At 45.0% G+C, this 27,422-nt stretch overlaps 1 pseudogene; it reads left to right on the plus strand.

Annotated features, from left to right (window-relative positions):
* LOC129861437 (centrosomal protein of 104 kDa-like) overlaps nucleotides 1-27,422 on the plus strand; it is a 64,188-nt pseudogene that overhangs the window by 32,245 nt on the left and 4,521 nt on the right.

A 27,422-nucleotide genomic window follows, 5' to 3' on the forward strand; every position in this document is an offset into this window, starting at 1 on the left:
TGTCCCTGATGCCGCCCCTCATCTCTGATTCTCCGCTGGGTGTGCAATATCAATTGCGCTTATGGGCCATTTTGGATGGTCTCAATCAAATTATCCATAGCCTATAGGCTACGTAGTGCATGCTCAGAGAAGCACAGAGCAAAGTTATATTTCTAAGATAGCTGCTGGGATGGTGTAAATAAAACTTGGCTGCATTACACACTGCCAGTGGCGGTTCTAGCTTGTATGGCTCCCTGGGCGAACTCTCCATTCAGCACCCCCCACCCCCCATAACATTTAAAACTATATAAATATAAAAATATACACAGAAATAGACTCATAAATATCAAAAAGAAGTAACAAAGACAAATATAAATAAATTGTAGTATATAAATACAAATAAAAAAGCAAATTGAATTATTACACTATTATCCTATTGCTAACAAAAAACACACAAATAAAACTAAATTGCACAAATCCTATATCAAACAAATACAAAAATAGAATAACTCACTTATAAAGAAGAGAACCTGATTATTGCACTACAAACAAGAAACACAATCTAAATTGCACAACTATTTGCATTACTAATTGCATTAGTACTGTACAAAGTTAGAGGTGCGCTATTTGATAGATTCCCCCTTACCTCTGGCTTCCAGTGGGAAGGCCTGAGGTCAGCCTACCACCGCCCCCTCCCCATCTCGTACTTCTGAGTGGAAGACCTTCCCAGGCAGTAGCCTGCCTAGCTCACAAACTTGTCATGCATGTTAACACCAGAAGCCTCCTCCCTAAGTTTGTTTTATTCACTGCTTTAGCACACTCTGGCAACCCTGATGTCCTAGCCGTGTCTGAATCCTGTTTTAGGAAGGCCACCAAAAATCCAGAAATTTCCATCCCTGACTACAACATTTTCCAACAAGTTAGAACTGCCAAAGGGGACAGAGTTGCAATATACTGCAGAGATAGCCTGCAGAGTTCTGTCATACTATCCAGGTCTGTACCCAAACAATTCAAGCTTCTACTTTTAAGAATCCACCTTTCCAGAAACAAGTCTCTCACCATTGCCGCTTGTATAGACCCCCCTCAGTCCCCAGCTGTGCTCTGGACACCATGTATGAATTGATTGCCCCCCATCTATCTTCAGAGTTTGTACTGTTAAGTGACCTAAACTGGGATATGTTTAACATCCCGTCCGTCCTACAATCTAAGCTAGATGCCATCAAACTCACACAAATGATCAAGGAACCTACCAGGTACAACCCTAAATCCGTAACCATGGGCACCCTCATAGATATCATCCTGACCAACTTGCCCTCTAAATACACCTCTGCAGTCTTCCAGGATCTTAGCGATCACTGCCTCATTGCCTGCGTCCATAATGGGTCTGCCACCCCTCATCACTGTCAAACGCTCCTTAAAACACTTCATCGAGCAGGCCTTTCTAATCGACCTGCCCCGGATATCCTGGAAGGACATTGACCTCATCTCGTCAGTAGAGAATGCCTGATTGCTCTTTAAAAGTGCTTTCCTCACCATCTTAAATAAGCATGCCCTGTTCAAAAAAAATTGAACTAAGAACAGATATAGTCCTTGGTTCACCCCAGACTTGACTGCCCTTGACCAGCACAAAAACATCCTGTGGCGTTCTGCATTAGCATCGAATAGTCCCCGCGATATGCAACTTTCCAGGGAAGTTAGGAACCAATATACACAGTCAGTAAGGAAAGCAAAGGCTAGCTTTTTCAACAGAAATTTGCATCCTGTAGCACTAATTCCAACAAGTTTTGGGACATTGTAAAGTCCATGGAGCATAAGAGCACCTCCTCCCAGCTGCCCATTGCACTGAGGCTAAGAAACACTGTCACCACCGATAAATCTACGATAATCGATCATTTCAATAAGCATTTTTCTACGGCTGGCCATGCTTTCCAACTGGCTACCCCTACCCTGGTCAACAGCTCTGCAACCCCTGCAGCAACTTGCCCAAGCCCCCCCGCTTCTCCTTCACCCAAATCCAGACAGCTGATGTTCTGAAAGAGCTGCAAAATCAGCTGGGCTAGACAATCTGGACCCTCTCTTTCTAAAATGATCCGCCGAAATTGTTGCAACCCCTATTACTAGCCTGTTCAACCTCTCTTTCGCATCATCTGAGATCCCCAAAGATTAGAAAGCTGCCGCGGTCATCCCCCTCTTCAAAGGGGGACACATTCTAGATCCAAACTGTTATAGACCTATTTCCATCCTGCCCTGCCTTTCTAAAATGTTCGAAAGCCAAGTTAACAAACAGATTACCGACCATTTTGAATCCCAAGGTACCTTCTCCACTATGTAATCTGGTTTCCAAGCTGGTCAGGGGTGCTCCTCAGCCACGCTCAAGGTCCTAAACGATATCATAACCGCCATCGATAAAAGACAGTACTGTGCAGCCGTCTTCATCGACCTGGCCAAGGCCGCATTCTTATCGGCAGACTAAATAGCCTTGGTTTCTCAAATGACTGCCTCGCCTGGTTCACCAACAACTTGTCAGATAGAGTTCAGTGTGTCAAATCGGAGGGCCTGTTGTCCGGACCTCTGGCAGTGTCTATGGGGGTACCACAGGGTTCAATTCTCGGGCCATACTCTTTTCTCTGTATATATCAACGAAGTCGCTCTTGCTGCTGGTGATTCTCTTATTCACCTCTATGCAAACAACAACATTCTGTATACATCTGGCCCTTCTTTGGACACTGTGTTAACAAACCTCCAAACGAGCTTCAATGCCATGCAACACTCCTTCCGTGGCCTCCAACTGCTCTTAAATGCTAGTAAAAGTAAATGCATGCTCTTCAACTGATTGCTGCCCGCACCCACCCGCCCGACTAGCATCTCTACTCTGGTTCTGACTTAGAATATATGGACAACTACAAATACCTAGGTGTCTGGTTAGACTGTAAACTCTCCTTCCAGACTCACATTAAGCATCTCCAATCCAACATTAAATCTAGAATCGGGTTCCTATTTCGCAACAAAGCCTCCTTCACTCATGCTGCCAAACATACTCTCGTAAAACTGACTATCCTACCGATCCTTGACTTCGGCAATGTCATTTACAAAATAGCCTCCAACACTCTACTCAGCAAACTGGATGCAGTCTATCACAGTGCTATCCGTTTTGGCACCAAAGTTCCATATACCACCCACCACTGCGACCTGTATGCTCTCGTTGGCTGGCCCTCGCTACATATTCGTCACCAAACCCACTGGCTCCAGGTCATCTATAAGTCTTTGCTAGGTAAAACCCTGCCTTATCTCAGCTCACTGGTCACCATAGCAACACCCACCCGTAGCACGCTCTCCAGCAGGTATATTTCACTGGTCATCCCCAAAGCCAACATCTCATTTGGCTGCCTTTCCTTCCAGTTCTCTGCTGCCAATGACTGGAACGAATTGCAAAAATCACTGAAGCTGGAGACTTATATCTCCCTCTCTAACTTTAAGCATCAGCTGTCAGAGCAGCTTACCGATCACTGTACCTGTACACAGCCCATCTGTAAATAACACACCCAACTACCTCATCGCCATATTGTTATTTATCTTTTTGCTCTTTTGCACCCCAGTATCTCTACTTGCACATCATCATCTACACATCTATCACTCCAGTGTTAATGCTAAATTGTAATTACATTTGCACACACTGTACATAGATCTTTCTGTTGTGTTATTGACTGTGCGCTTGTTTATGTGTAACTCTGTGTTGTTGTTGTTTTGGTCTCACTGCTTTGCTTTTTCTTGACCAGGTCGCAGTTGTAAATGAGAACTTGTTCTCAACTGGCCTACCTGGTTAAATAAAGGTGAAATAAAATAAACTAGAATCAGGGCGCCCACTCCGACAAGGTTAATTGACCCACATTCCCACACAGTGACATGATATCATTGACGTGACGTGCAAATGAGCGATAGAAAACCAATCGCTCAAATGTCACCATTCCCATGTCGCCTATGCCTAAATCCACCACTGCACACTGCAATGGATATTCCATCCCTGAGCCCCGGCCTGCTCTGCTCTTGCTGATCAAAAAATAATTTGTGTGCTGCCTAACCAATGGCTGTGCTGTGTAGGGCTACGGTGGTTGTTCAGGAGAGTCAAAGGTTTTTTCCCGGAAATAATGTTTGATTAGGCCAGTCCCAAAAATGCATCTTGCTCGTGGACTAGCCTATAGCCTATGTTCTGTTCCGTTTGAGAAGTAGAGCGTGAAGATGAGAATGAGGACTGGAGGTCGACTTTGATAGCTTGTTACTACTATAATGGATTTGAGTAAAACTATATGTTTCTTGCCCATTATGTATTTATCAGAGTTATTGACCTCACAATAAGCCAGATTGGAGTCATTTACATTGTGGTGCTAAAACTTCAAGCAGAAGCCGTGGCACAATGAATCGGAAATGTACAGCTCATGGTTCAGAAAGTAAACAAATTTGAGTAGGCATCATTCATTTCAACCGTCTTCATTTTAATTAGACTTTATTAACAACAAGAGGGCTTTGTGTTGGAGCCTATTTCTTCCCTTTTAAGAAATAAGAGTTAGTCCTACCTGTTTGACTGCCAAAATTAGGCTTTAGGCAGCAATATCCATAGATTTGTCGGTCAATTCCACCCCACACCATGCACTCTTTAAATAGCTTACCTCCATGTCAGTGTGGTTAAAACCAAAACTCGAAATTGGGGAGGGTATGAGAGGGTGTGCTATAGGCCTACCTTTTATTCAAGAAAATGGCAAAAGCACAGGCCTACCCCTTGTTAGTGTCACGTTCCTGACCTGTTTCTGTTAGTTTTTTATGTGGTAGTTGGTCAGGACGTGAGTTTGGGTGGGCAGTCTATGTTTTCTGTTTCTATGTTTGTTTAAGGGTTGCCTGGTATGGCTCTCAATTAGAGGCAGGTGTTTGGCGTTTCCTCTAATTGAGAGTCATATTAAGGTAGGTGTTTTCACACTGTTTCTGGTGGGTGGTTGTTTCCTGTGTCTGTCATTGCGCCACATGGGACTGTTTCGGTTTTGTTTGTTTGTTTGTTCGTTTTATGTAGGCAGTTTTCGTGTTCATGCGTTCTTTGTGTTTCATGTGAGTTCGTCGTTCAGGTCTGTCTACATCGTTTATTTGTTTTGTAATTTCAAGTGTTCGTTTGTGTTTTCTGTTTTGTTTAATTAAAAATCATGTCTTATTCAAACGCTGCGTCTTGGTTCAATCCATGCTCCTCCTCTTCGGATGCAGAGGAAGAGGAGAACCGTTACAGTTAGCTTAATATTTTAAAGAAAATGAAACAGATCCGATGATATAATGTGAACTATAACAGCGCTTTGGTCCAAGATGCTTTATGCTACAAAAAAGCTGTAACATACCTGGGAAAGGCGTGACTCCGACGCATATGGCGATATCATTGTTTAGTTTCTTTGACATTCAGAGGCTGACTTTGCTTGGGAAGTAATCTAATTGTGTCACTATCAATAGATTCATATATTCACTTTCTGTACAATAGAAGATGTTTAAAACCAGACAGCTTTCAGAGAAACACTTGTGACCTTCTCTCGCTGGGTTAAGCCACAGAAGAAGAGTAGACAGCAGTGAAACCTTACATTTTTCTCCATCGGTAAGCCTACTCTGTCTGGGGTGGGAAGGTAGGCCTAACTTTTGAAGGTACAATTCTCAGATTCCTAATGACATCTCTTAATTATTTTCAAACAGGGACCGTTTCCTTGCAAACAAGACGCACTGATTTGGCATTGAAGAAATATGAACAGGCCTATCTCTGTCCATTCTTAGCCTGTAACTCTTTGCAAATACGATGATGTATTCATTGAATGCTTTTACTATAAAGGAGATCTTTACACCCCTATTATTGTCCATGGTGGTCTGCGAACCCACACCCTTCTGGACCGCAGCCCTGTAAGTTATCAAAATTCCTGCTTTGCCATATAACGCTTACAGGAGGAAGAACATTTAGTAAAACTGCATATCTAAGGCTCTGGTCTGTCCAAGAAGTGAAGGTAAACGGTAGACATGTTCTCTGCTATCCACTTTGTTTTAATTCTTATTTTGGGTATAGGGGAGGGTCACTTGTTTTTTTTCAAGCGTTCAGGGAAGGTTTAGGTAAGACATACTGTATTTTGCTGAAGAGAGGGCCATCAATTTTCATTTCAGAGAGGTCCGATTTTCTTCATCTAACCCTTATTGTAAATAACGTAAAGTATTTACACCCCTAGACTTTTTCCACATTTTGTGGTGTTACAGCCTGAATTTAAAATTGATACAATTTTGATTTTGTGTCACTGGTCTACACACAATACCCCATAATGTCAAAGTGGAATTATGTTTTTAGAAATGTTTAACAATGTATTACAAATGAAAAGTTGAAATGTCTTAAGTCAATAAGTATTCAACCCCTTTGTTATGGCATGCCTAAATAAATTCAGGAGTAAACATTTGCTTAACAAGTCAGATAATACATTGCATGGACTAATTCTGTGTACAATAAGAACAATTATGACTACCCCATCTCTTTACCCCACACATACAAATATCTGTAAGGTCCCTCAGTCAAGCAGGGAATTTCAAGCACAGATTGACAAAGACCAGGCAGGGAGGTTTTCCAATGCCCTGCCACAAAGGGCACCTATTGGTAGATAAATAAATAAAAAAGCAGACATTGAATATCCTTTTGAGCATGGTGAAGTTATTAATTACACTTTGGATGGTGTATGAACACACCCAGTCAATACAAAGATACAGGTGTCCTTCCTACTGTAACTCCATTGACACAGAGTGGGAAAAAAGCTTAGGAATTTCACAATGAGGCCAATGGGGATTTTAAAGCAGTTACAAAGTCAAATAGCTGTGATAGGAGAAAACGGAGCATGGATCAACAACATTGTAGTTACTCCACAATACTAACCTAAATGACAGAGGGAAATTGTGACAAAAAAATTAACTTTGTATGTCCTGAATACAACGCATTATGTTTGGGGCAAACATAACACATTACTGAGTACCACTTTTAATATTTTCAAGCATGGTGGTGCCTGCATCATGTTATGGGTATGCTTGTCATCGGCAAGGGCTACAACGTTTTTTTTAGGATAAAAATTAAAGGAATAGAGCTAAGCACAGGTAAAGGGGTCTGAATACTTTCTAAAGGCACTGTATGTGTGTGTTGTTAATGGTCCTGTCCTATCCTGTAGGCGTTCCAGGCATCTCTGAAGCTGCTGTGGCTGCTGCTTGTGAACCAGCTGATCCCCGGCCAGGCACTGAGCAGAGCCGAGGTGGCCTACCGTGTGAAGCAGACCTGGCCCAACCTACTCTCCAGGACCGGGGATTCGGCCACCAGACTACGGACCACGGCCACAGCTTTCATCCAGGTGGGTTGACTCTCATGGAGTTAAATAGAGGGCTCACTTGCCACAAAACCTATTTTAGCATGGATAGCGTCATTGAGGGCTTCATCCGGGTGGGTTTGCTGCTCAATGGAAGCACTAATAGTGTTCTGGCCACATTCACAACCCGGACACCTCATTTCTGGCTAGGCCTATATATTGCTATGGTAGTTTGCTCCTCACCTCTACACTGTGATAGCAAGCTGATGTGTGGAGGGCATTTGGTCTTAAAATGGCTGCTAGTTAGTGAATATTGCTATGCAATTGATCACCATTCCATTGCAAACGGCGCAACACCCGTTGAATATAAACATTTAAAAAAACATTATTAAAATATTGCCAGCAGCACAGTTAGTCACAAACGCTCTAGATAACATGAAAACAGTCTAACCAGCTCTGCTAGGGCAAGTAAAATGGTCAGAGTGAGGTGTTTTCTTTCATTTGTGTCTGGAAGTAGCTAGCAAGCTAGCCAACTTTAGCAAGTTAGCTCTGATGGTTGACTGCTGTTGTGAGGTCAGAACGCTCGGATCAACCCTACTCCTCGGCCAGAGCGTCCAGTGTGTGCTCTGAAACGCTCTGAGTTTACAAATGGACAATCTGACAACACCCTGAATTCACGAACGCCTAGAGCGCACTCTGAGTATACTCTGGCATTCCAGAGAGAATTTATGAACACACCCCATGTTAGCGCCTTTGAGTATTCCATTTATCCATTCATGACGAGAATTTGGAATCTTGTACATATAGCATTGTTTGAAATTCAGAAGATTCTGTGAACTGCTATTGGTCAATATTGCCATGGTTAGCTAACATTACTGCCATGGAATGTAGTGCCATGGTTCCATCCTCTTTATTAGGTAGTGAAACACAAAGAAAACAATAAAGCGCAAAACGACACGTGAAGCTCATGTAGTGCTCGCAGGCAACTATACATAGACAAGATCCCACAAAGCACAATGGGGAAATGGCTGCCTAAATATGATCCCCAATCAGAGACAACTATAAACAGTTGCCTCTGATTGTGAACCATACCAGGCCAACATAGATCATAAATCACCTAGATAACCCACCCTAGTCACTGTCACGCCCCAACCAACATAGAGAATAAACAGCTCTCTATGGTCAGGGTGTGACACCTCAACGTCTCATCTTTCAGAACACATAGAGTCCTCTTGATTTACAGCGTGTCCCTCACTCGGACAAGAAAAGATTAGCAAAAGTAGGCTTTGCCAACATTTGAGGTGTCACATTGTTGTGGTAGTGTAGCTTCTGGACTGTGTGTGTGCGTGTGAATAAGTGAGGGGAAAGTCTTCAGAGAGAGTCTGTATTTGGCTACCATCACCATCTCAGCTCTGGTCATGTTTTTTTTTACTTTTAGACGACTCAGCCCTCTTAGATCACTGCTCATGCCCTGTGGAACCGTTAAGAACTCAGTTGAACTCCAACCCAAGACATGAATGGTTCTTTGTTAGTCTGAGTGGTTGCCCACACTTCATCTATTACGCATACAAGTCGTCTGTCACCAATAAATCAATGACTTAACAAGAGGACACAAAGACTATATGGACTTCATTAAGGATGTTTAAAAAATTCAAAAATTGTCCGTAACGGTATTCCACACAGACTGGTTCACATTCTAGCTGGAAATGGCCCACAAGCTGAGTAGGAATGTACTTTTTATGTTTGTTTAGTTCATATACTCCTTTAGTATGCATGCTTAGTAGGGGATTATACAAACATGATATTGATACATTTAACATTTCCTAGAATGCGGAACTAAGGCACAACAATTGCTCCATAGAAAAGTACTGTACTTTTATTAAATAAAGGTTCAAAAAATGTTCTGGTCCGAAAATGCGTCAACAGGAAAGGTAATTTGGTACCCTGAACCTTTTTCAAATTCACTTCTGTCGTGTCCAGGGACTGCGTACCCATTCTGGGGTTTATTAAATCTTAAAATTCCTGGTTTTAGCTCCTAATGCACAGCCCCATGTCGCAAGGATCTGTACACAAGTCTTGGAAGCTGAAAATGTCCCAGTTCTTCCATGGCCTGCATACTCACCAGACATGTCACCCATTGAGCATGTTTGGGATGTTCTGGCAACGTGTACGACAGTGTTTTCCAGTTCCCGCCAATATCCAGGGACAACATTCCACAGGCCACAATCAACAGCCTGATCAACTCTATGCGAAGGAGATGTGTCACGCTGCATGAGGCAAATGGTAGTTACACCAGATACTGACTGGTTTTCTGATCCACACCCCTACTTTCTTTTTTAAGGTATACTACATGCCTAAAAGTATGTGGACACCTGCTCGTCGAACATCTCAATCCAAAATCATGGGCATTAATATGGAGTTGGTCCCTGTTTTGCTACTATAACAGCCTCCATTCTTCCACTAGATGTTGAAACATTGCTGCAGGGACTTGCTTCCATTCAGTCACAAGAGCATTAGTGAGGTCGACCACTGATGTTGGGCGATTAGACCTGGCTCGCAGTTGGCGTTCCAATTCATCCCAAACTTGTTTGATGGGGTTGAGGTCAGGGCTCTGTGCAGGCAAGTGAAGTTCTTCCACACCAATCTCGACAAACCCTTTCTGTATAGACCTCCCTTTGTGCACAGGTGGTGTATTGTCATGCTGAAAGAGCATGCCACAACGTTAGAAGCACAAAATTGTCTAGAATGTCATTGTATGCTGTAGTGTTACGATTTCCCTTCACTGGAATTAAGAGGTTTAGCGCGAACCATGAAAAACAGCCCCAGACCATTCGGGCAGGTAGATTTCTCCTGGAATCCGCCAAACCCAGATTCATCCGTTGGACTGTCAGATGGTGAAGCGTGATTCATCACTCCAGAGAACGAGTTTCAGTCACGTCCTGACCATAGAGAGTCCTTATTTTCTATGGTGGAGTAGGTCAGGGCGTGACTGGGGGGTTAGTCTAGTTTATTATATCTATGTGGGGTTCTAGGTTGGTGATTTTGTATGATTCCCAATTAGAGGCAGCTAGTTCACGTTGTCTCTAATTGGGGATCATATTTAGGTAGCTTTTTTCCACCTGTGATTTGTGGGATATTGTTTTGAGTTAGTGCACGTAGCACCGCTGTAGTCACGGTTCGTTGTTGGCTTAGTCTTTATTGTTTTGTTTTGCTAAGTTTCACTTTCCAATAAATTATGTGGAACTCAACATCCGATAGTTATTCCAGCGAACGTGACAGAATATCCAACCTTAACAGGACCAAGCAGCGTGCCCAGGAGGAGATGGCATCCTGGTCTTTGGAGGAGATCGAGGAGAGAATATTCTGGACTTGGGAGGAAGTCTTGGCAAGATACAAAAGCCTGCCGTGGAAACAGACGACAGGAGAGAAGGGAGGACAGCGACGATGCCGGGGTTCACGGCTACAAGGAAAGCCCAAAAGACAGCCAGAGCCTGTGTGGGAGTCGATAGAAGAAGGTAATGAGAGATACCGGAGAGAGGTTGTGGAAAGGAGTATGCTGCAGCGCAGGCGCGTTGAAAAGCGCCTTCTCAGCCCGGCACCATCTGTGCCAGCTCTACACACCAAATCTCCACTACACCTTCACAGCCCAGTATGTCCTGTGCCAACTCACCATGCGAAGTGTGTAAAAGTTCCGGTGCCAGCTCCTCGCTTTTGCCATGCGAAGGGTGTTAAAGTTCCGGGTACAATTGATGCCGGCTATACGCACCAGGTCTCCAGTGTGCCTCCACAGCCCAGTGCGTCCTGTGCTAGCTCCTCGCACTTGTTGTGCGAAGTGTGTCATCGAACCGGTACAATTGATGCAGGCTATACGCACCAGGTCTCCGGTGCGCCTTCACAGCCCAGTACGTCATGTTCCTTCTCCCCGCACTCGCCCCGAAGTGCGTGTCACCAGTCCGGTACCACCAATGCCTGCGACGATCCCCAGTCCAGAGCTTCCGGCGACAGTTCCCAGTCCGGAACCTCCTGAGACGGTCAACAGTCCAGAACCTCCTGAGACGGTCCACAGCCCGGAATCTCCTGCGACGGTTGACTGTCCGGAACCTCCTGCGACGGTCCACGGTCCAGAACCTCCACCTCCAGGGCAGGAGCCTTCCTCTGCACCGATGTCCAGGCCAGGGCCGGTGTCCAGTCCCGCTCCATGGCAGGAGCTATCCTCGGCATCTAGGTCCAGTCCTGTCATGTCCTGACCATAGAGAGTCCTTATTTTCTAATGTGGAGTAGGTCAGGGCGTGACTGGGGGGTTAGTCTAGTTTATTATTTCTATGTGGGGTTCCAGGTTTGTTTTTTCTATGTTGGTGATTTTGTATGATTCCCAATTAGAGCTGGTAATCGTTGTCTCTAATTGGGGATCATATTAGGGTAGCTTTTTTCCACCTGTGATTTGTGGGATATTGTTTTGAGTTAGTGCACGTAGCACCTCTGTAGTCACGGTTCGTTGTTAGCTTAGTCTTTATTGTTTTGCTAAGTTTCACTTTCTAAAAAATTATGTGTAACTCAACATCCGCTGCGCCTTGGTCCGATAGTTATTCCAGCGAACGTGACAGTTTCCACTGGAGGCGAGCTTACACCATTCCAGCCAACGCTTGACATTGCACATAGTGATCTTAGGCTTGTGTGCGGCTGCTCGGCCATGGAAACACATTTCATGAAGATCCCGACGAACAATTATTGTTCTGACGTTGCTTCTGGAGGCAGTTTGGAACTCAGTAGCGAGTGTTGCATCCGATGACAGACAATTTTTACGCGCTATGCGCTTCAGCACTCGGCGGTCACGTGGCCTACCAGTTTGCGACTGAGCCGTTGTTGCTCATAGACGTTTACATTTCACAATAACAGCACAAAAACAGAAATTGAACTGACTTGTTGGAAAGGTGGCATCCTATGACAGTGCCACATTGAAAGTCACTCAGCTCTTCAGTAAGGCCATTCTACTGCCAATATTTGTCTATGGAGATTGCATGGCTGTGTGCTCGATTTTATACACCTGTCAGCAACGGATGTAGCTGAAATAGTTGAATCCAACCAGTCAGTTGCCATACCTGACTGGTTGCATCATCGCCTGGTATGGCAACTGCTCGGCATCTGACCGTAACGCGCTACAGAGGGTAGTGCGTACTGTCCAGTACATCACTGGTGGCCAAGCTTCCTAACATCCAGGACCTATATACTAGGCAGTGTCAGAGGAAGGCCCTAAACATTTCAAAAGACTCCAGCCACCCTAGTCATGGACTGTTATCTCTGCTACCACAAGGGCAAGTCTAGGTCCAAAAGGCTTCTGAACAGCTTCTACCCCCAAGCCATAAGACTACTGAAGACAGCTAATCAAACCCCCCCCCCCCCCCCTAACCTGTACCCCCGCACATGGACTCGGTCCCGGTATCATCTGTATATAGCCTCGTTATTGTTATGTAAATATCTTGTGTTACTTTTTTAAAACTTTAGTTTATTTATTAAATATTTATTAACTCTATTTCTTGAACTGTGTTGTTAGTTAAGCGCGCGTAAGTAAGCATTTCACGATAAGGTCTACACCTGTTGTATTCAGCGCATGTGACAAATAACATTTGATTTGATTTGAAGTGGTGTCCACATACATTTGTATATATAGTGTATCTGTGACCAACAGATACATGTCTGTATTCCCAGTCATGAAATCCATAGATTAGGGCCTAATGAATTTATTTCAATTGACTGATTTCCTTATGTGTACTGTAACTCAGTAAAATCTTAAATTGTTGCATGTTGTGTTTATATTTTTGTTCAGTGTAGTTGACTAAAATGGCCTAAAATGTTTTCATCATTTTGACAATAACTAGGCTAAGTGATTATCCAAATGACAAAAATGTGACTTAATCATATTCAAGACTAGACTAAATCTAAAACAGAGTGCCAAAATGAACACTGCAGCATTGTAGCCCCATTCACTTTGTCCAGGGGAGTGTGTTGCTGTTTGTAGTGGTTGAGGATCTTTCCCAGACAGACGGACGGTGTGCTGAGTTCAGCCCGTAACATGACGCCCTGAAAGTAATCCCCCTTTCCCTGTCGCCAGAACACAGAGATGGGGAAGCACACAGTGACCATGACTACGTGCTGGAGCACAATGAGGAACTTGCGTCGCAGGCCCAGGCGTTTGGCACCGCTGTCTGCTTTGTGATCCTTGACCCGTAGCTTGTACCAGTAGAACATGACCATAGCATAGATTTCATACACACAGTAGGGCATGGCAAAGAGGATGTAGGTGCTGGTCAGCCAATACTGATCCTTTATGATGTCTTCACAGGAGGAGGCAGTGATGTAACCAGTTGAGGAGGCCATGATCGCCTGAACGGAGGACACCAACCCAGTTGACACTGACCGCATCCCCTTCGCTCCACCTTAGTGCAGGGATGTACGTGAGGCATTTCTTGGAGAGCATGAACAGGCCTGGGAAGAAGACAGACCCGGCAGCCATGGTGGTCAGGTCGGGTCAGTGCCTATTGAAACTCATGTCCTGGAGAAAGCAATTAGCGAAGGCCCAGGAGTGCCTGCTTGGATGATGTATGTTATTTTTGTCTCTTTCTCTGTCTCTTCACTTCCAACAGTGACCTAGTGTCTATGTGTTAACTATCTAAGTGTTGACAGAGTGGGCAGTGCCATTGTCTGTCATCTCTAGTTTACGACAGCCCTCTTTTGACCTGCTTCTGCTTCACCGCTGACTTTATGATAGGCGGGAGCAAATTGTTAGGTTCTGCACCAGAGTCCATCTCTGAAGTTGAAGAGACACAGATGCTACTCTCCTCAGTGGCCTGTATTTGCATGTTTGTGCATGCTTGCTGACTGCTAGCACCGGCACCTGACTCATTTGTGTCGGCTGTTTTCAATGTTTGCTGAGAACTTTTGGGGTTAGCATTGCATTCAGAGGCAATATTGTGAGGGCATGTTTTCCCTATACTGCTTGTTCCGTGCATACGACTGGAATTGGTTTGTTGAAACTGTTGTTGTTCGTTTGCAGTCCTTCTTGGCACACCACATGGCCTAAAAACAAACAAAAAACACACGTGTATGGGTGATTCTACAGAAGTTCTGCAATTTGCAGTTTATACATTTATAAAAACAGTTAAGTCTTCAAATTTAGCATTTTTTTTACATCATGATATTTGTAATTCAGCCCAAGGCAATAACAAACATATTGTTAAATTAATATAGTACAAACTCAGTGTTTATACACCTATTTATATTGAGAGGTGGGTGTCCCAAACCCTCCAAAACTTAATGATTGAAAATAAAGCAATTCATGATTTTTGTGATTTTTAACACTATTATTTCAATAGAACATCTAGAGTTGTTATATTATTACATTGGAAGAAACTGATCTAATTAGTGATTTTATTTACTTTTAATTTTATTTACTTTTAATTTCTCAAAAAAGATGACGTTCCACAGTCCGGAACCTCCTGAGACGGTCCACAGTCCGGAACCTCCTGAGACGGTCCACAGTCCGGAACCTCCTGAGACGGTCCACAGTCCGGAACCCTCCTGAGACGGTCCACAGTCCGGAACCCTCCTGAGACGGTCCACAGTCCGGAATCCTCCTGAGACGGTCCACAGTCCGGAATCCTCCTGAGACGGTCCACAGTCCGGAAACTCCTGAGACGGTCCACAGTCCGGAACCTCCTGAGACGGTCCACAGTCCGGAACCTCCTGAGACGGTCCACAGTCCGGAACCTCCTGAGACGGTCCACAGTCCGGAACCTCCTGAGACGGTCCACAGTCCGGAACCTCCTGAGACGGTCCAGAGTCCGGAAACCTCCTGAGACGGTCCACAGTCCGGAAACCTCCTGAGACGGTCCACAGTCCGGAAACCTCCTGAGACGGTCCACAGTCCGGAAACCTCCTGAGACGGTCCACAGTCCGGAAACCTCCTGAGACGGTCCACAGTCCGGAAACCTCCTGAGACGGTCCACAGTCCGGAAACCTCCTGAGACGGTCCACAGTCCGGAAACCTCCTGAGACGGTCCACAGTCCGGAAACCTCCTGAGACGGTCCACAGTCCGGAAACCTCCTGAGACGGTCCACAGTCCGGAAACCTCCTGAGACGGTCCACAGTCCGGAAACCTCCTGAGACGGTCCACAGTCCGGAAACCTCCTGAGACGGTCCACAGTCCGGAAACTCCTGAGACGGTCCACAGTCCGGAACCTCCTGAGACGGTCCACAGTCCGGAACCTCCTGAGACGGTCCACAGTCCGGAACCTCCTGAGACGGTCCACAGTCCGGAAACCTCCTGAGACGGTCCACAGTCCGGAAACCTCCTGAGACGGTCCACAGTCCGGAAACCTCCTGAGACGGTCCACAGATCGGAACCTCCTGCGGCGGTCCACGGTCCGGAACCTCCTGAGACGATCAACGGTCCGGAACCTCCTGCGACGGTCAACGGTCCGGAACCTCCTGCGACGGTCAACGATCCGGAACCTCCAGCTCCATGGCCCGGAGCCTTCCCCTGCGCCGATGCCCAGTCTAAGCACGGCGTCCAGTCCAGCTCCTAGGCAGGAGCCTTCCTCTGCACTGATGTCCGGTCCAGATCTGGTGTCCAGTCCAGCTCCATGGCAGGAGCCTTCCTTGATACCGGGGTCCAGTCCAGGCACAGTGTTCAGCCCAGGTCCATGGCTGGATCCACGGGATGAGCGGGTTCTTCGGCCCGCACCAGAGCCGCCACCAAAGATGGTGGATCCGCGAGTTGAGCGGGTTCTTCGTCCCGCACCAGAGCCGCCCCCGATGCTGGCAGATCTGCGGGATGAGCGGGTTCTTCGTCCCTCACCAGAGCCACCACCGATGCTGGCGGATCCGCGAGCTGAGTGGTGGCTACGACCTGCACCAGAGCCGCCACTGACACTAATCACCCCCCCTACCCTCCCCATTTGTTTCAGGTTTTGCGGCCGGAGTCCGCACCTATGGTGGGGGGGGGGGGGGGGGGGTTACTGTCACGCCCTGACCATAGAGAGCCTTTGTTTTTCTATGGTATAGTAGGTCAGGGCGTGACTGGGGGGTTTTCTAGTTATTATTTTCTATGTGGGGTTCTAGTTTAGTTTTTCTATGTTGGTGTTTGGTATGATTCCCAATTAGAGGCAGCTGGCTATTGCTGTCTCTAATTGGGGATCATATATAAGTAGCATTTTTTTCCACCTGTGTTTTATGGGATATTGTTTTGAGTTAGTGTATGTTACACCTCTTAGTTACGGTACATTGTTTGTTTCGTTCTTTCTTTGTTGTTTTGTGCGTTTCTAATAAAATAAGACTTTTTTTCATAACTCAAACACTCTGGCAAGCGATCTCCCCATGGATAGCCATCTGACTTCTGTGTATAAGAGAAGGCATTTGTGCTCTGCGTCCATTTCTTCACAAAGCTGCACAAACAGACGCGATATAAGGGTGTGTGCTTTGATGTGATTTATGTAATTTGATAGCATCATTCAATACGACGTTAAATTCAGGTGACATTTTTTGGCTAGCCCGCATTTCTCTGTGAATGACACAGTGCGTAGACTTACATTCAGGCGCAACCTCTTTAACCCGGGTAGTGAAACCAGACAGCCATCCAGTCATGGCAGCAGCCCCATCCGTGCGTACGCCAACAAAGAATACAAGTACAATAGTGTGTCTAGTTTGAGAAACAGACGCCTCACAAGTTCTCTTTGCAACTCTGCCTAGAATGCCAGCATCCCGGAGTCGCCTCTTCACTGTTGACGTTGAGACTGCTGTTTTGCGGGTACTATTTAATGAAGCTGCCAGTTGAGGACTTGTGAGGCGTCTTTTTCTCAAGTAGACACTCTGATGTACTTGTCCTCTTGCTTAGTTGTTCACCGGGGCCTCCCACTCCTCTTTCTATTCTGGTTAGAGCCAGTTTGCGCTGTTCTGTGAAGGGAGTAGTACACAGCGTTGTATGAGATCTTCAGTTTCTTGGCAATTTCTCGCATGGGATAGCCTTAATTTCTCAGAACAAGAATAGACTGACAAGTTTCATTAGAAAGTCCTTTGTTTCTGGCCATTTTGAGCCTGTAATCGAACCCACAAATGCTGATGCTCCAGATACTCAACTAGTCTAAGAAGGCCAGTTGTATTGCTTCTTTAATCAGAACAACAGTTTTCAGCTGTGTTAAAATAATTGCAGAAGAGTTTTCTAAAATGATCAACTTGGATTAGCTAACAACAACTTGCCATTGGAACACAGGAGTGATGGTTGCTGATAATGGGCCTCTGTACACCTATATATATATTCCCCAAAAAATCTGCTGTTTCCCGCTACAATAGTCATTTACAACATTAACAATGTCTACACTGTCACGCTCATCGAAAGGATTGGACCAAGGCGCGGCATGCGTAGAGTTCCACATATTTTAATAAATTGAAACACACCAAACAAAACAATAAAGCACAAGAACAAACGAAACGTGAAGCTACTGGTGTGCACACAGGCAACTATCTGTAGACAAGATCCCACGAAACACAATGAGGAAATAGCTACCTAAATATGATCCCCAATCAGAGACAACGATAAACAGCTGCCTCTGATTGGGAACCATATCAGGCCACCATAGAAATACAATTCACCTAGATGACCCACCCTAGACACTATCACGCCCCAACCAACATAGAGAATAAACAGCTCTCTATGGTCAGGGTGTGACATACACTGTATTTCTGATACATTTTATTTTATTTTAATGGACAAAAATTAGCTTTTCTTTCAAAAACAAGGAAATTTCTAAGTGACCCCAAACTTTTGAATGGAAGTGTATGTTTTTAGTATACTATCCAGATGAGAAGGTGTCTGATCATGGGACATCCATCAAAATCTAGAAAAATACCACTGTTCACTTAAACAGCTGTAGCTCATTCACAATAAAAGGTATTACTATTCTGATTACAGATTTTATATCTTTACAAAATAAGGATATGCTGTACTTCTGATCCTCACAGCTAGCTTGCAGCTAGCTAGCTCACAGCTTGCAGCTAGCTTGCACCCTCTGTGGCACCCAGTACCGAAGCTATCCCCTAACGCCACTGCCACGAAGCTAGCACCAGTTAGCAAACAAAATTCTACAATACCTCTTTCGCCATCTGGCTTGGATTCTCTGTCGACACGGCGCCCCGCCGCACCACCACGTCTGGTCTGCCGACGAATACTCCATCCGCTGTGCCCTCAACCGGCCTCCGTCTGAGCAGACCACCCCCGGGCTACTAACTTTAAACGCCGCGTGCTAGCGTGGTGACGGCTTCCCTGTTCCATCCACTGCTCCCCCCTGGACACTACGATCACTTGGCTACATAGCTGATGCCTGCTGGACTGTCCATTAATCACGGTACTCCATTCTGTTTATTTGTGTTTATCTGTCGGCCCCAGCCGCGAACTCAGGCTCTGTGTGTAGTTAATCCGACCCTCTCTGCCTAGTCATCGCCATTTTACCTGCTGTTGTTGTGTTAGCTGACTAGCTGCTGTTGTCTCACCTGTTGTTTTCGCTAGCTCTCCCAATCAAGACCTGCGATTACTTTATGCCTTACTGTATGTCTCTCTCAAATATCAATATGCCTTGTATACTGTTGTTCGGGTTAGTTATCATTGTTTCAGTTTTCAATGGAGCCCGTAGTTCCACTCCTAATACCTCTGATACCTCCTTTGTCCCACCTCCCACACATGCGGTGACCTCGCCCATTATAACCAGCATGTCCAGAGATACAACCTCTCTTATCATCACCCAGTGCCTGGGCTTACCTCCGCTGTACCCGCACCCCACCATACCCCTGTCTGCACATTATGCCCTGAATCTATTCTACCACGCCCATAAATCTGCTCCTTTTATTCCTTGTCCCCAACGCTCTAGGCGACCAGTTTTGATAGCCTTTAGCCGCACCCTCATCCTACTACTCCTCTGTTCCTCGGGTGATGTGGAGGTAAACTCAGGCCCTGCATGTCCCCAGGCACCCTCATTTGCTGACTTCTGTGATCGAAAAAGCCTTGGTTTCATGCATGTCAACATCAGAAGCCTCCTCCCTAAGATTGTTTTACTCACTGCTTTAGCACACTCTGCCAACCCTGATGTCCTTGCCGTGTCTGAATCCTGGCTTAGGAAGGCCACAAAATTCTGAGATTTCCATACCCAACTATAACACTTTCCGTCAAGATAGAACTGCCAAAGGGGGAGGAGTTGCAATCTACTGCAGAGATAGCCTGCAAAGTTCTGTCATACTTTCCAGGTCTATGCCCAAACAGTTCGAACTTCTAATTTTAAAAATGAATCTCTCCAAAAATAAGTCTCTCACTGTTGCCACCTGCTACCGACCCCCCTCAGCTCCCAGCTGTGCCCTGGACACCATCTGTGAATTGATCGCCCCCCATCTAGCTTCAGAGTTTGTTCTGTTAGGTGACCTAAACTGGGATATGCTTAACACCCCGGCAGTCCTACAATCTAAGCTAGATGCCCTCAATCTCACACAAATCATCAAGGAACCTACCAGGTACAACCCTAAATCCGTAAACATGGGCACCCTAATAGACATTATCCTGACCAACTTGCCCTCCAAATACACCTCTGCTGTCTTCAATCAGGATCTCAGCGATCACTGCCTCATTGCCTGTATCTGCTACGGGTCCGCAGTCAAACGACCACCCCTCATCACTGTCAAACGCTCCCTAAAACACTTCTGCGAGCAGGCCTTTCTAATCGACCTGGCCCGGGTATCCTGGAAGGATATTGACCTCATCCCTTTACATTTACATTCATTACATTTAAGTCATTTAGCAGACGCTCTTATCCAGAGCGACTTACAAATTGGAAAGTTCATACATATTCATCCTGGTCCCCCCGTGGGAATTGAACCCTGGTCCCCCCGTGGGAAATGAACCCACAACCCTGGCGTTGCAAGCGCCATGCTCTACCAACTGAGCCACACGGGACCACAGACCTTTAGTTGAGGATGCCTGGTCATTCTTTAAAAGTAACTTCCTCACCATCTTAGACAAGCATGCTCCGTTCAAAAAATGCAGAACTAAGAACAGATATAGCCCTTGGTTCACTCCAGACCTGACTGCCCTTGACCAGCACAAAAACATCCTGTGGCAAACTGCAATAGCATCGAATAGTCCCCGCGATATGCAACTGTTCAGGGAAGTCAGGAACCAATACACGCAGTCAGTCAGGAAAGCAAAGGCCAGCTTTTTCAAGCAGAAATTTGCATCCTGTAGCTCTAACTCCAAAAAGTTCTGGGACACTGTAAAGTCCATGGAGAACAAGAGCACCTCCTCCCAGCTGCCCACTGCACTGAGGCTAGGTAACACGGTCACCAACGATAAATCCGTGATAATCGAAGACTTCAACAAGCATTTCTCAACGGCTGGCCATGCCTTCCTCCTGGCTACTCCAACCTTGGCCAACAGCTCCGCCCCCCCACTGCTACTCGCCCAAGCCTCCCCAGCTTCTCCTTTACCCAAATCCAGATAGCAGATGTTCTGAAAGAGCTGCAAAACCTGGACCCATACAAATCAGCTGGGCTTGACAGTCTGGACCCTCTATTTCTGAAACTGTCCGCCGCCATTGTCGCACCCCCTATTACCAGCCTGTTCAACCTCTCCTTCGTATCATCTGAGATCCCCAAGGATTGGAAAGCTGCCGCGGTCATCCCCCTCTTCAAAGGGGGAGACACCCTGGACCCAAACTGTTACAGACCTATATCCATCCTGCCCTGCCTATCTAAGGTCTTCGAAAGCCAAGTCAACAAACAGATCACTGACCATTTCTAATCCCACCGTACCTTCTCCGCTGTGCAATCCGGTTTCCGAGCCGGTCACGGGTGCACCTCAGCCACGCTCAAGGTACTAAACGATATCATAACCGCCATCGATAAAAGACAGTACTGTGCAGCCGTCTTCATCGACCTGGCCAAGGCTTTCGACTCTATCAATCACCATATTCTTATCGGCAGACTCAGTAGCCTCGGTTTTTCTAATGACTGCCTTGCATGGTTCACCAACTACTTCGCAGACAGAGTTCAGTGTGTCAAATCGGAGGGCATATTGTCTGGTCCTCTGGCAGTCTCTATGGGGGTACCACAGGGTTCAATTCTCGGGCCGACTCTTTTCTCTGTATATATCAATGATGTTGCTCTTGCTGCGGGCGATTCCCTGATCCACCTCTACGCAGAGGACACCATTCTGTATACTTCTGGCCCTTCCTTGGACACTGTGCTATCTAACCTCCAAACGAGCTTCAATGCCATACAACACTCCTTCCGTGGCCTCCAACTGCTCTTAAACGCTAGTAAAACCAAATGCATGCTTTTCAACCGGTCGCTGCCTGCACCCGCACGCCCGACTAGCATCACCACCCTGGATGGTTCCGACCTAGAATATGTGGACATCTATAAGTACCTAGTTGTCTGGCTAGACTGCAAACTCTCCTTCCAGACTCATATCAAACATCTCCAATCCAAAATCAAATCGAGAGTCGGCTTTCTATTTCGCAACAAAGCCTCCTTCACTCACGCCGCCAAACTTACCCTAGTAAAACTGACTATCCTACCGATCCTCGACTTCGGCGATGTCATCTACAAAATAGCTTCCAATACTCTACTCAGCAAACTGGATGCAGTTTATCACAGTAATAACGCAAGCTGTTTGTTATGGTAAAGTTATTTTTAAAAATCTAACACGGCGGTTGCATTAAGAACCAGTGTATCTTTCATTTGCCATACAACAAGTATTTTTATGTAAAGTTTATGATGAGTTCTTTGGTCAGATTAGGTGAGTGTCCAAAATATCTCTGGAGATTCTGGTGAATCGATCCTACGTATTCACAATGTATAATCAAGATTTGTAGCTCTAAATATGCACATTTTCTAACAAAACATAAGTGTATTGTATAACCTGATGTTATAAGACTGTCATCTGATGAATTTGTTCAAGGTTAGTGATTAATTTTATCTCTATTTTGTCGGTTTTGTGCAAGCTATTTTTGCGGGGAGTAAATTGCGCTGTGTGTTTGGCTTCTGTAGTGAGCTAATAGAAATATATATTGTGTTTTCGCTGTAAAACACTTAAAAAATCGGAAATATTGGCTGGATTCACAAGATGTTTATCTTTCATTTGCTGTACACCATGTATTTTTCATAAATGTTTTATGATGAGTATTTAGGTATTTCACATTGCTCTCTGTAATTATTCTGGCTGCTTCGGTGCTATTTGTGATGGTAGCTGCAATGTAAAACTATGATTTATACCTCAAATATGCACATTTTTCGAACAAAACATAAATGTATTGTATAACATGTTATAAGACTGTCATCTAATGAAGTTGTTTCTTGGTTAGTGACTAATTATATCTATATTTGGTCGGTTTTGTGAAAGCTACCTATGCGGTAGAAACATGGTGAAAACATGCGGTTGAGTCTTTGGCTATTGTGGTTAGCTAATAGAAATACATATTGTGTTTTCGCTGTAAAACATTAAAAAAATCGGAAATGATGGCTGAATTCACAAGATGTTTATCTTTTGCTGTATTGGACTTGTGATTTCATGAAAATTATATTATATGATATCCCTGTCCCGTTAGGCTAGGCTATGCTAGTCAGCTTTTTTGATGAGGATGCTCCCGGATCCGGGATGGGTATCACTGAAAGGTTAAGGAAAAAACTGCTCAGTGCTGGTCCTCAATGCTCGATTCAAATAAGGCATATGTGACAAAGTGGTTGATTATAATAATGCATATAAAATGTTGTAAATGTACTTGTAGCCTACATAAGATATTAAGTTATGTTTTTGGTCTAACAGTAACGTTATGCTATTATATTCGGTATGTTAGGCCTATGTAGAATATGAATTAATTAATCAACATTCTGAGAAGTGACAGAGCATCGCTCCGGCAGCACTATCGTTACACTCCTGTAGCAATAGCCTATGTGTTGTTCTGCAAGAGGGACTCCAAGACGGGACTCATTTAAATGTACAGTATTTGTAATCTTCATTTATAAGGTTTTGGATGCAATTCGCTTCGGAACACACTACCAAAATAAATGTAATTCTACATTTCCAAGGAAAAAACGATCTCCCCTGGGATTCGAACTTGCCGCAAATGGCGAAAGGTACCAGGAGCCAGGCTCACTACACTGTAATCTAAATATCCAGTTGAAATTGTTGCTGCGTTTTTAGTAACTTTGAATAGCAGATCGTGCTCTTTGACTTCTGTTAAGGACACTCTCCTGAAAAAGTGTTCTATCACATCCACAAGTTTAAGATCTTTGATAGGCTGATGAGAAACTTGTTACAGTAAATAATCACTGCCACCTGGGAAGTATGGTCCCCGTGTGTTCAGTCAGTGAGGTGTTGGATCAGAATCGGTGTTTCGGTCAAAAAAGGGAATTCCCAGACCCAGTTTTCCAGTTTTGTCAACACACCTGATTGCTATTGTGAGGTGAAGGCTTCATGTCCATCCTCAGGCCTATGTCGTCTCAATGAACAATGCTGGATTATGCAACTGAGCCGCAGTGCTTGAGTTTCACACCTTCCTTATTGGGCTTCCTCTTACATCGAACAAAGACTATGATGGGTACTGCAAGGCAGCTTGGGAGTAGTGTAGAATCTATAACAAGTAGGAACAAACCTAAAGAGGTCTGGATTGTCCACCTGTTGTTGTGTCTGACTCAAGTCATATTTGTTTATGATAACCTATAGCTATAGCATGATTTCCTAGTTTAATGCCTGCATCATTGACCACCATGACATGAGCCCTGATTTTGACTGAAATTCAAACAATGGTTCTCAATGGGAGTTGAGCCTACCATTTCCCCATTCTCTTTGGTGAGTATAATGAGCCTGCACCTAGCTTGCTTTTGGCTCTCTTGGCTCAGTGCAGGACTAGCCTTGGTCCGAGGACTGATACATTTCTCCCTTTCCCCTCCTGTTACCTGGGAGATGGGCCGGGAGCCGGAGCAAAGAGGTGATTGAATTTCCTGTAATTAAAATGAGAAGCAGAGAGAGACAACAGAGAATAATGGATGCCTGTCCCCAGCCCATTGACTCAGGGAGAGGAGAGGTGCCCTTTGTACACAGTTTACCTTTTGAGGTAAATGCTCTCTAGCAGATATGCTATGACGGCTATTGGGCTATCAATCTCATCAGACTATAGTAATATAATACTGTTGGTTTAAACAATCATAAAATTCAGGCTTTTTCGGGTGCTAACATGCTATCCTCTTTCTGCCATGCCATCTCCTTTTGTATTTCATCCCCTGTGTAGAGGTGCATCATGCTAAACTCAGTGTGTTATAGTTTTTTTAGCAAGCTATCCTCGTTTATTTTATTTTATTTCTGTTAAGGCTGTTAAAGGCGGTTTCCCAGACACAAATGAAGATTCTCCATTGAGCATGATTTTTTGTCCAGTATTATAAGTAATCTGTGTCTGGTAAACCAGCACTTAGTCTTTTTGTTTCGGTTTCAGCTCTTTAAAGGCTCTTGTTCTCTCTCTGCCTCTCTGTCAGTTCTGTACAGGTGCGCTAAAGCACAGCTCGACGGAGGTGAGAGAGACGGCCGTACGCATCGTTCTGGCCATTTACCGCCTGCACAAGAACGCCATCCCCTACTACCTCTCGGCCAACGACACGCGCAAGAACATCCTCCACGAGAACATCTCTGACGGCTTCGCCAGGATCGACGGGAAGCCGGTAGAATCCAAGGCAAGGCTCAGCCCGTCAGTGTTTGAATGAGTCATGACGTAACATTGGACATGCTCACAGTTGTTGAGGGATGGGTGACAAGCTGTTTCTTTTGCGTTGCTTGTGTTCTCTCACCTCATTAGAGAGCAGGGTATCCCAGTCCCATTAAGTAACGACCGTGCTGCTATTAAGTAATGTTCCACTGAGTAACGTCTGGCCATGTCTCACTGGGTAAGTTAAGGACACATCGTCATCATTGCAGTGGAGTCTATCTGCAAGGCTCCCAGACATGACTGGGTTGTTAGAGAAGCATGGGCAAACACACACACAGACAGACAGACAGACAGACAGACAGACAGACAGACAGACAGAGACAGACGGACGGACGGACGTATACCATGGCATTAAGTGTTTCAATATGCTTCTTTCATTTTGTTTCAGAAGTCAAAGAAGGGAGGGTCATAGCAGGAGGAGATCCGCAGTCTTCAGGAACAGCTGGCTGCCTTGAAGGAGATCAGTGTAGGTGGAGCTGTCATCACTGCACCTATTACCTAATTTCCTTCAACAGGCCAGCGTGTCTGTGTCACTCCTCCTTGTTGTGCCCTCATTACACTCCCCATATTCCACTGTACTGGATTTCCATTGTATAGACCACTGTATAATCACACACATAATAGTCTCCATGGTATTGATTGAATATTTTCAAAAGACAATTCATTAATGTACCATTGCTTGGTAAAATGCATTGGGATATAAGCACAGTTATATGGTGTTACAAAACGTTTTAGACCGTATGTACTGTATTTCTGCAAGAAGTTGAATTTGCAGGGGGTTTTGCATAAAGGAGAAGGGCAATTACAAAACCGAAAAGGAGAAGGGAAACACCAAAGGACAGGAAAAGGAGGCTGTAAAAGCTATAAAAACAAATCTGTATGGAGGTTGAAAGAACCCTATCCTCAACCACTGTTCACACGTACACTAACTAGGTTTAATTTTGGCCTAAACCCATTGTGGATCACATTCTTTGTTCTCATAGTAGAATTTTGTTTGCACCACTATGTGAGGCATTCTTTTAGGGACTACAGTACACTGTCCCTTTACATTTGTAGTGACAGCTGAGAAATGTGTCCCTGTTGCTTTGCAGGTGTCAAAAAGTCTCCCCAAAATAACCCGGCAGATGCAGGAGATGACCAGTCTTCAGTTGTCAACCACTTAGACAAGTGACTGTTGATGCACAGCAACATATGAAAGCTTTCAAGCTATGAAGCTGACTGAAATTCTGTTTAAATTGCCTAATGCATCAAATAATGCAAAACACCTAATGGGGAACATAGAATGCCTTTCTGTAGAATGCCAGTGTATATTCTGAATGTTTCAGCCTGTATACATTCATAATGTGTTTCAGCCTGCGTACATTCTCAATATGTTTCAGCGTGTGTACATTCTCAATATGTTTCAGCGTGTGTATATTCTGAATTGGTATCGCCTGTGTATATTATTAATGTTTCAGCATGTGTGTATATTCTCATTGTGTTTCAGTTAGTGTGTATGTTTACAATGTGTTTCAGCCAGTGTGTATTTCTTAATGCGTTTCAGTCTATATATATTCTAAATGTGTTTGTCTCTGTATATTCTGTGGTAAAAAGGATGAGTCCTTCACTGAAGATGGACTGGACCTGCACTATTGGAAGCACTGTCCTATGCTGCGCCGCTGTGACCAATGTAGACAGGTAGGCAAATGCCAGCATGGCTCCAAACTGGATTTAAATAGCTAACTTCCAAGGCCACTTGCAAGCAACTTCTATCTATGAAATGACAAAATGTCCCATGATTGATGAAAGACCATGAGGATGATAGGGAACCAGGAGGAGCTTTGGGTGGAGTGAGGATATGACAGTGCAGTGTGTAGACACATTGACGTGTGGTTTTGTGTCCTTGTTTTGGAGGCTGAAGTGTTTATTTGTGGAGGATGTTGTGTGTCTCAGGTGGTTGAGATAGTCAGCCTCACAGAGCACCTGTTGGGGGAGTGTGAGAACAGGGCCAGTGCCAGTGCCCCCGCTGCTCAGAGGCCGTGCTCACGGACAAGCTCACCCGCCACACCCAGAGCCCTGTCTGCAACCGTGAGTCTCAACGCTCCTCTAGCACCGTCTAACTATGCTAACAGTTAACTATGCTAATAGCAAAACCTGCTAGATCCTAACCCTGCTAACAGCTTTATTTAACCTTTATTTGACTAGACAAGTCAGTTAAGAACAAATTCTTATTTACAATGACGACCTACCCCGGCCAAACCCTCCCCTAACCTGGCCGACGCTGGTCCAATTGTGCGCCGCCCTATGGGACTTCCGATCACGGCCGGTTGTGAT

Source organism: Salvelinus fontinalis, chromosome 8 (genome assembly GCF_029448725.1).
Source record: "Salvelinus fontinalis isolate EN_2023a chromosome 8, ASM2944872v1, whole genome shotgun sequence".
NCBI lineage: Eukaryota > Metazoa > Chordata > Actinopteri > Salmoniformes > Salmonidae > Salvelinus > Salvelinus fontinalis.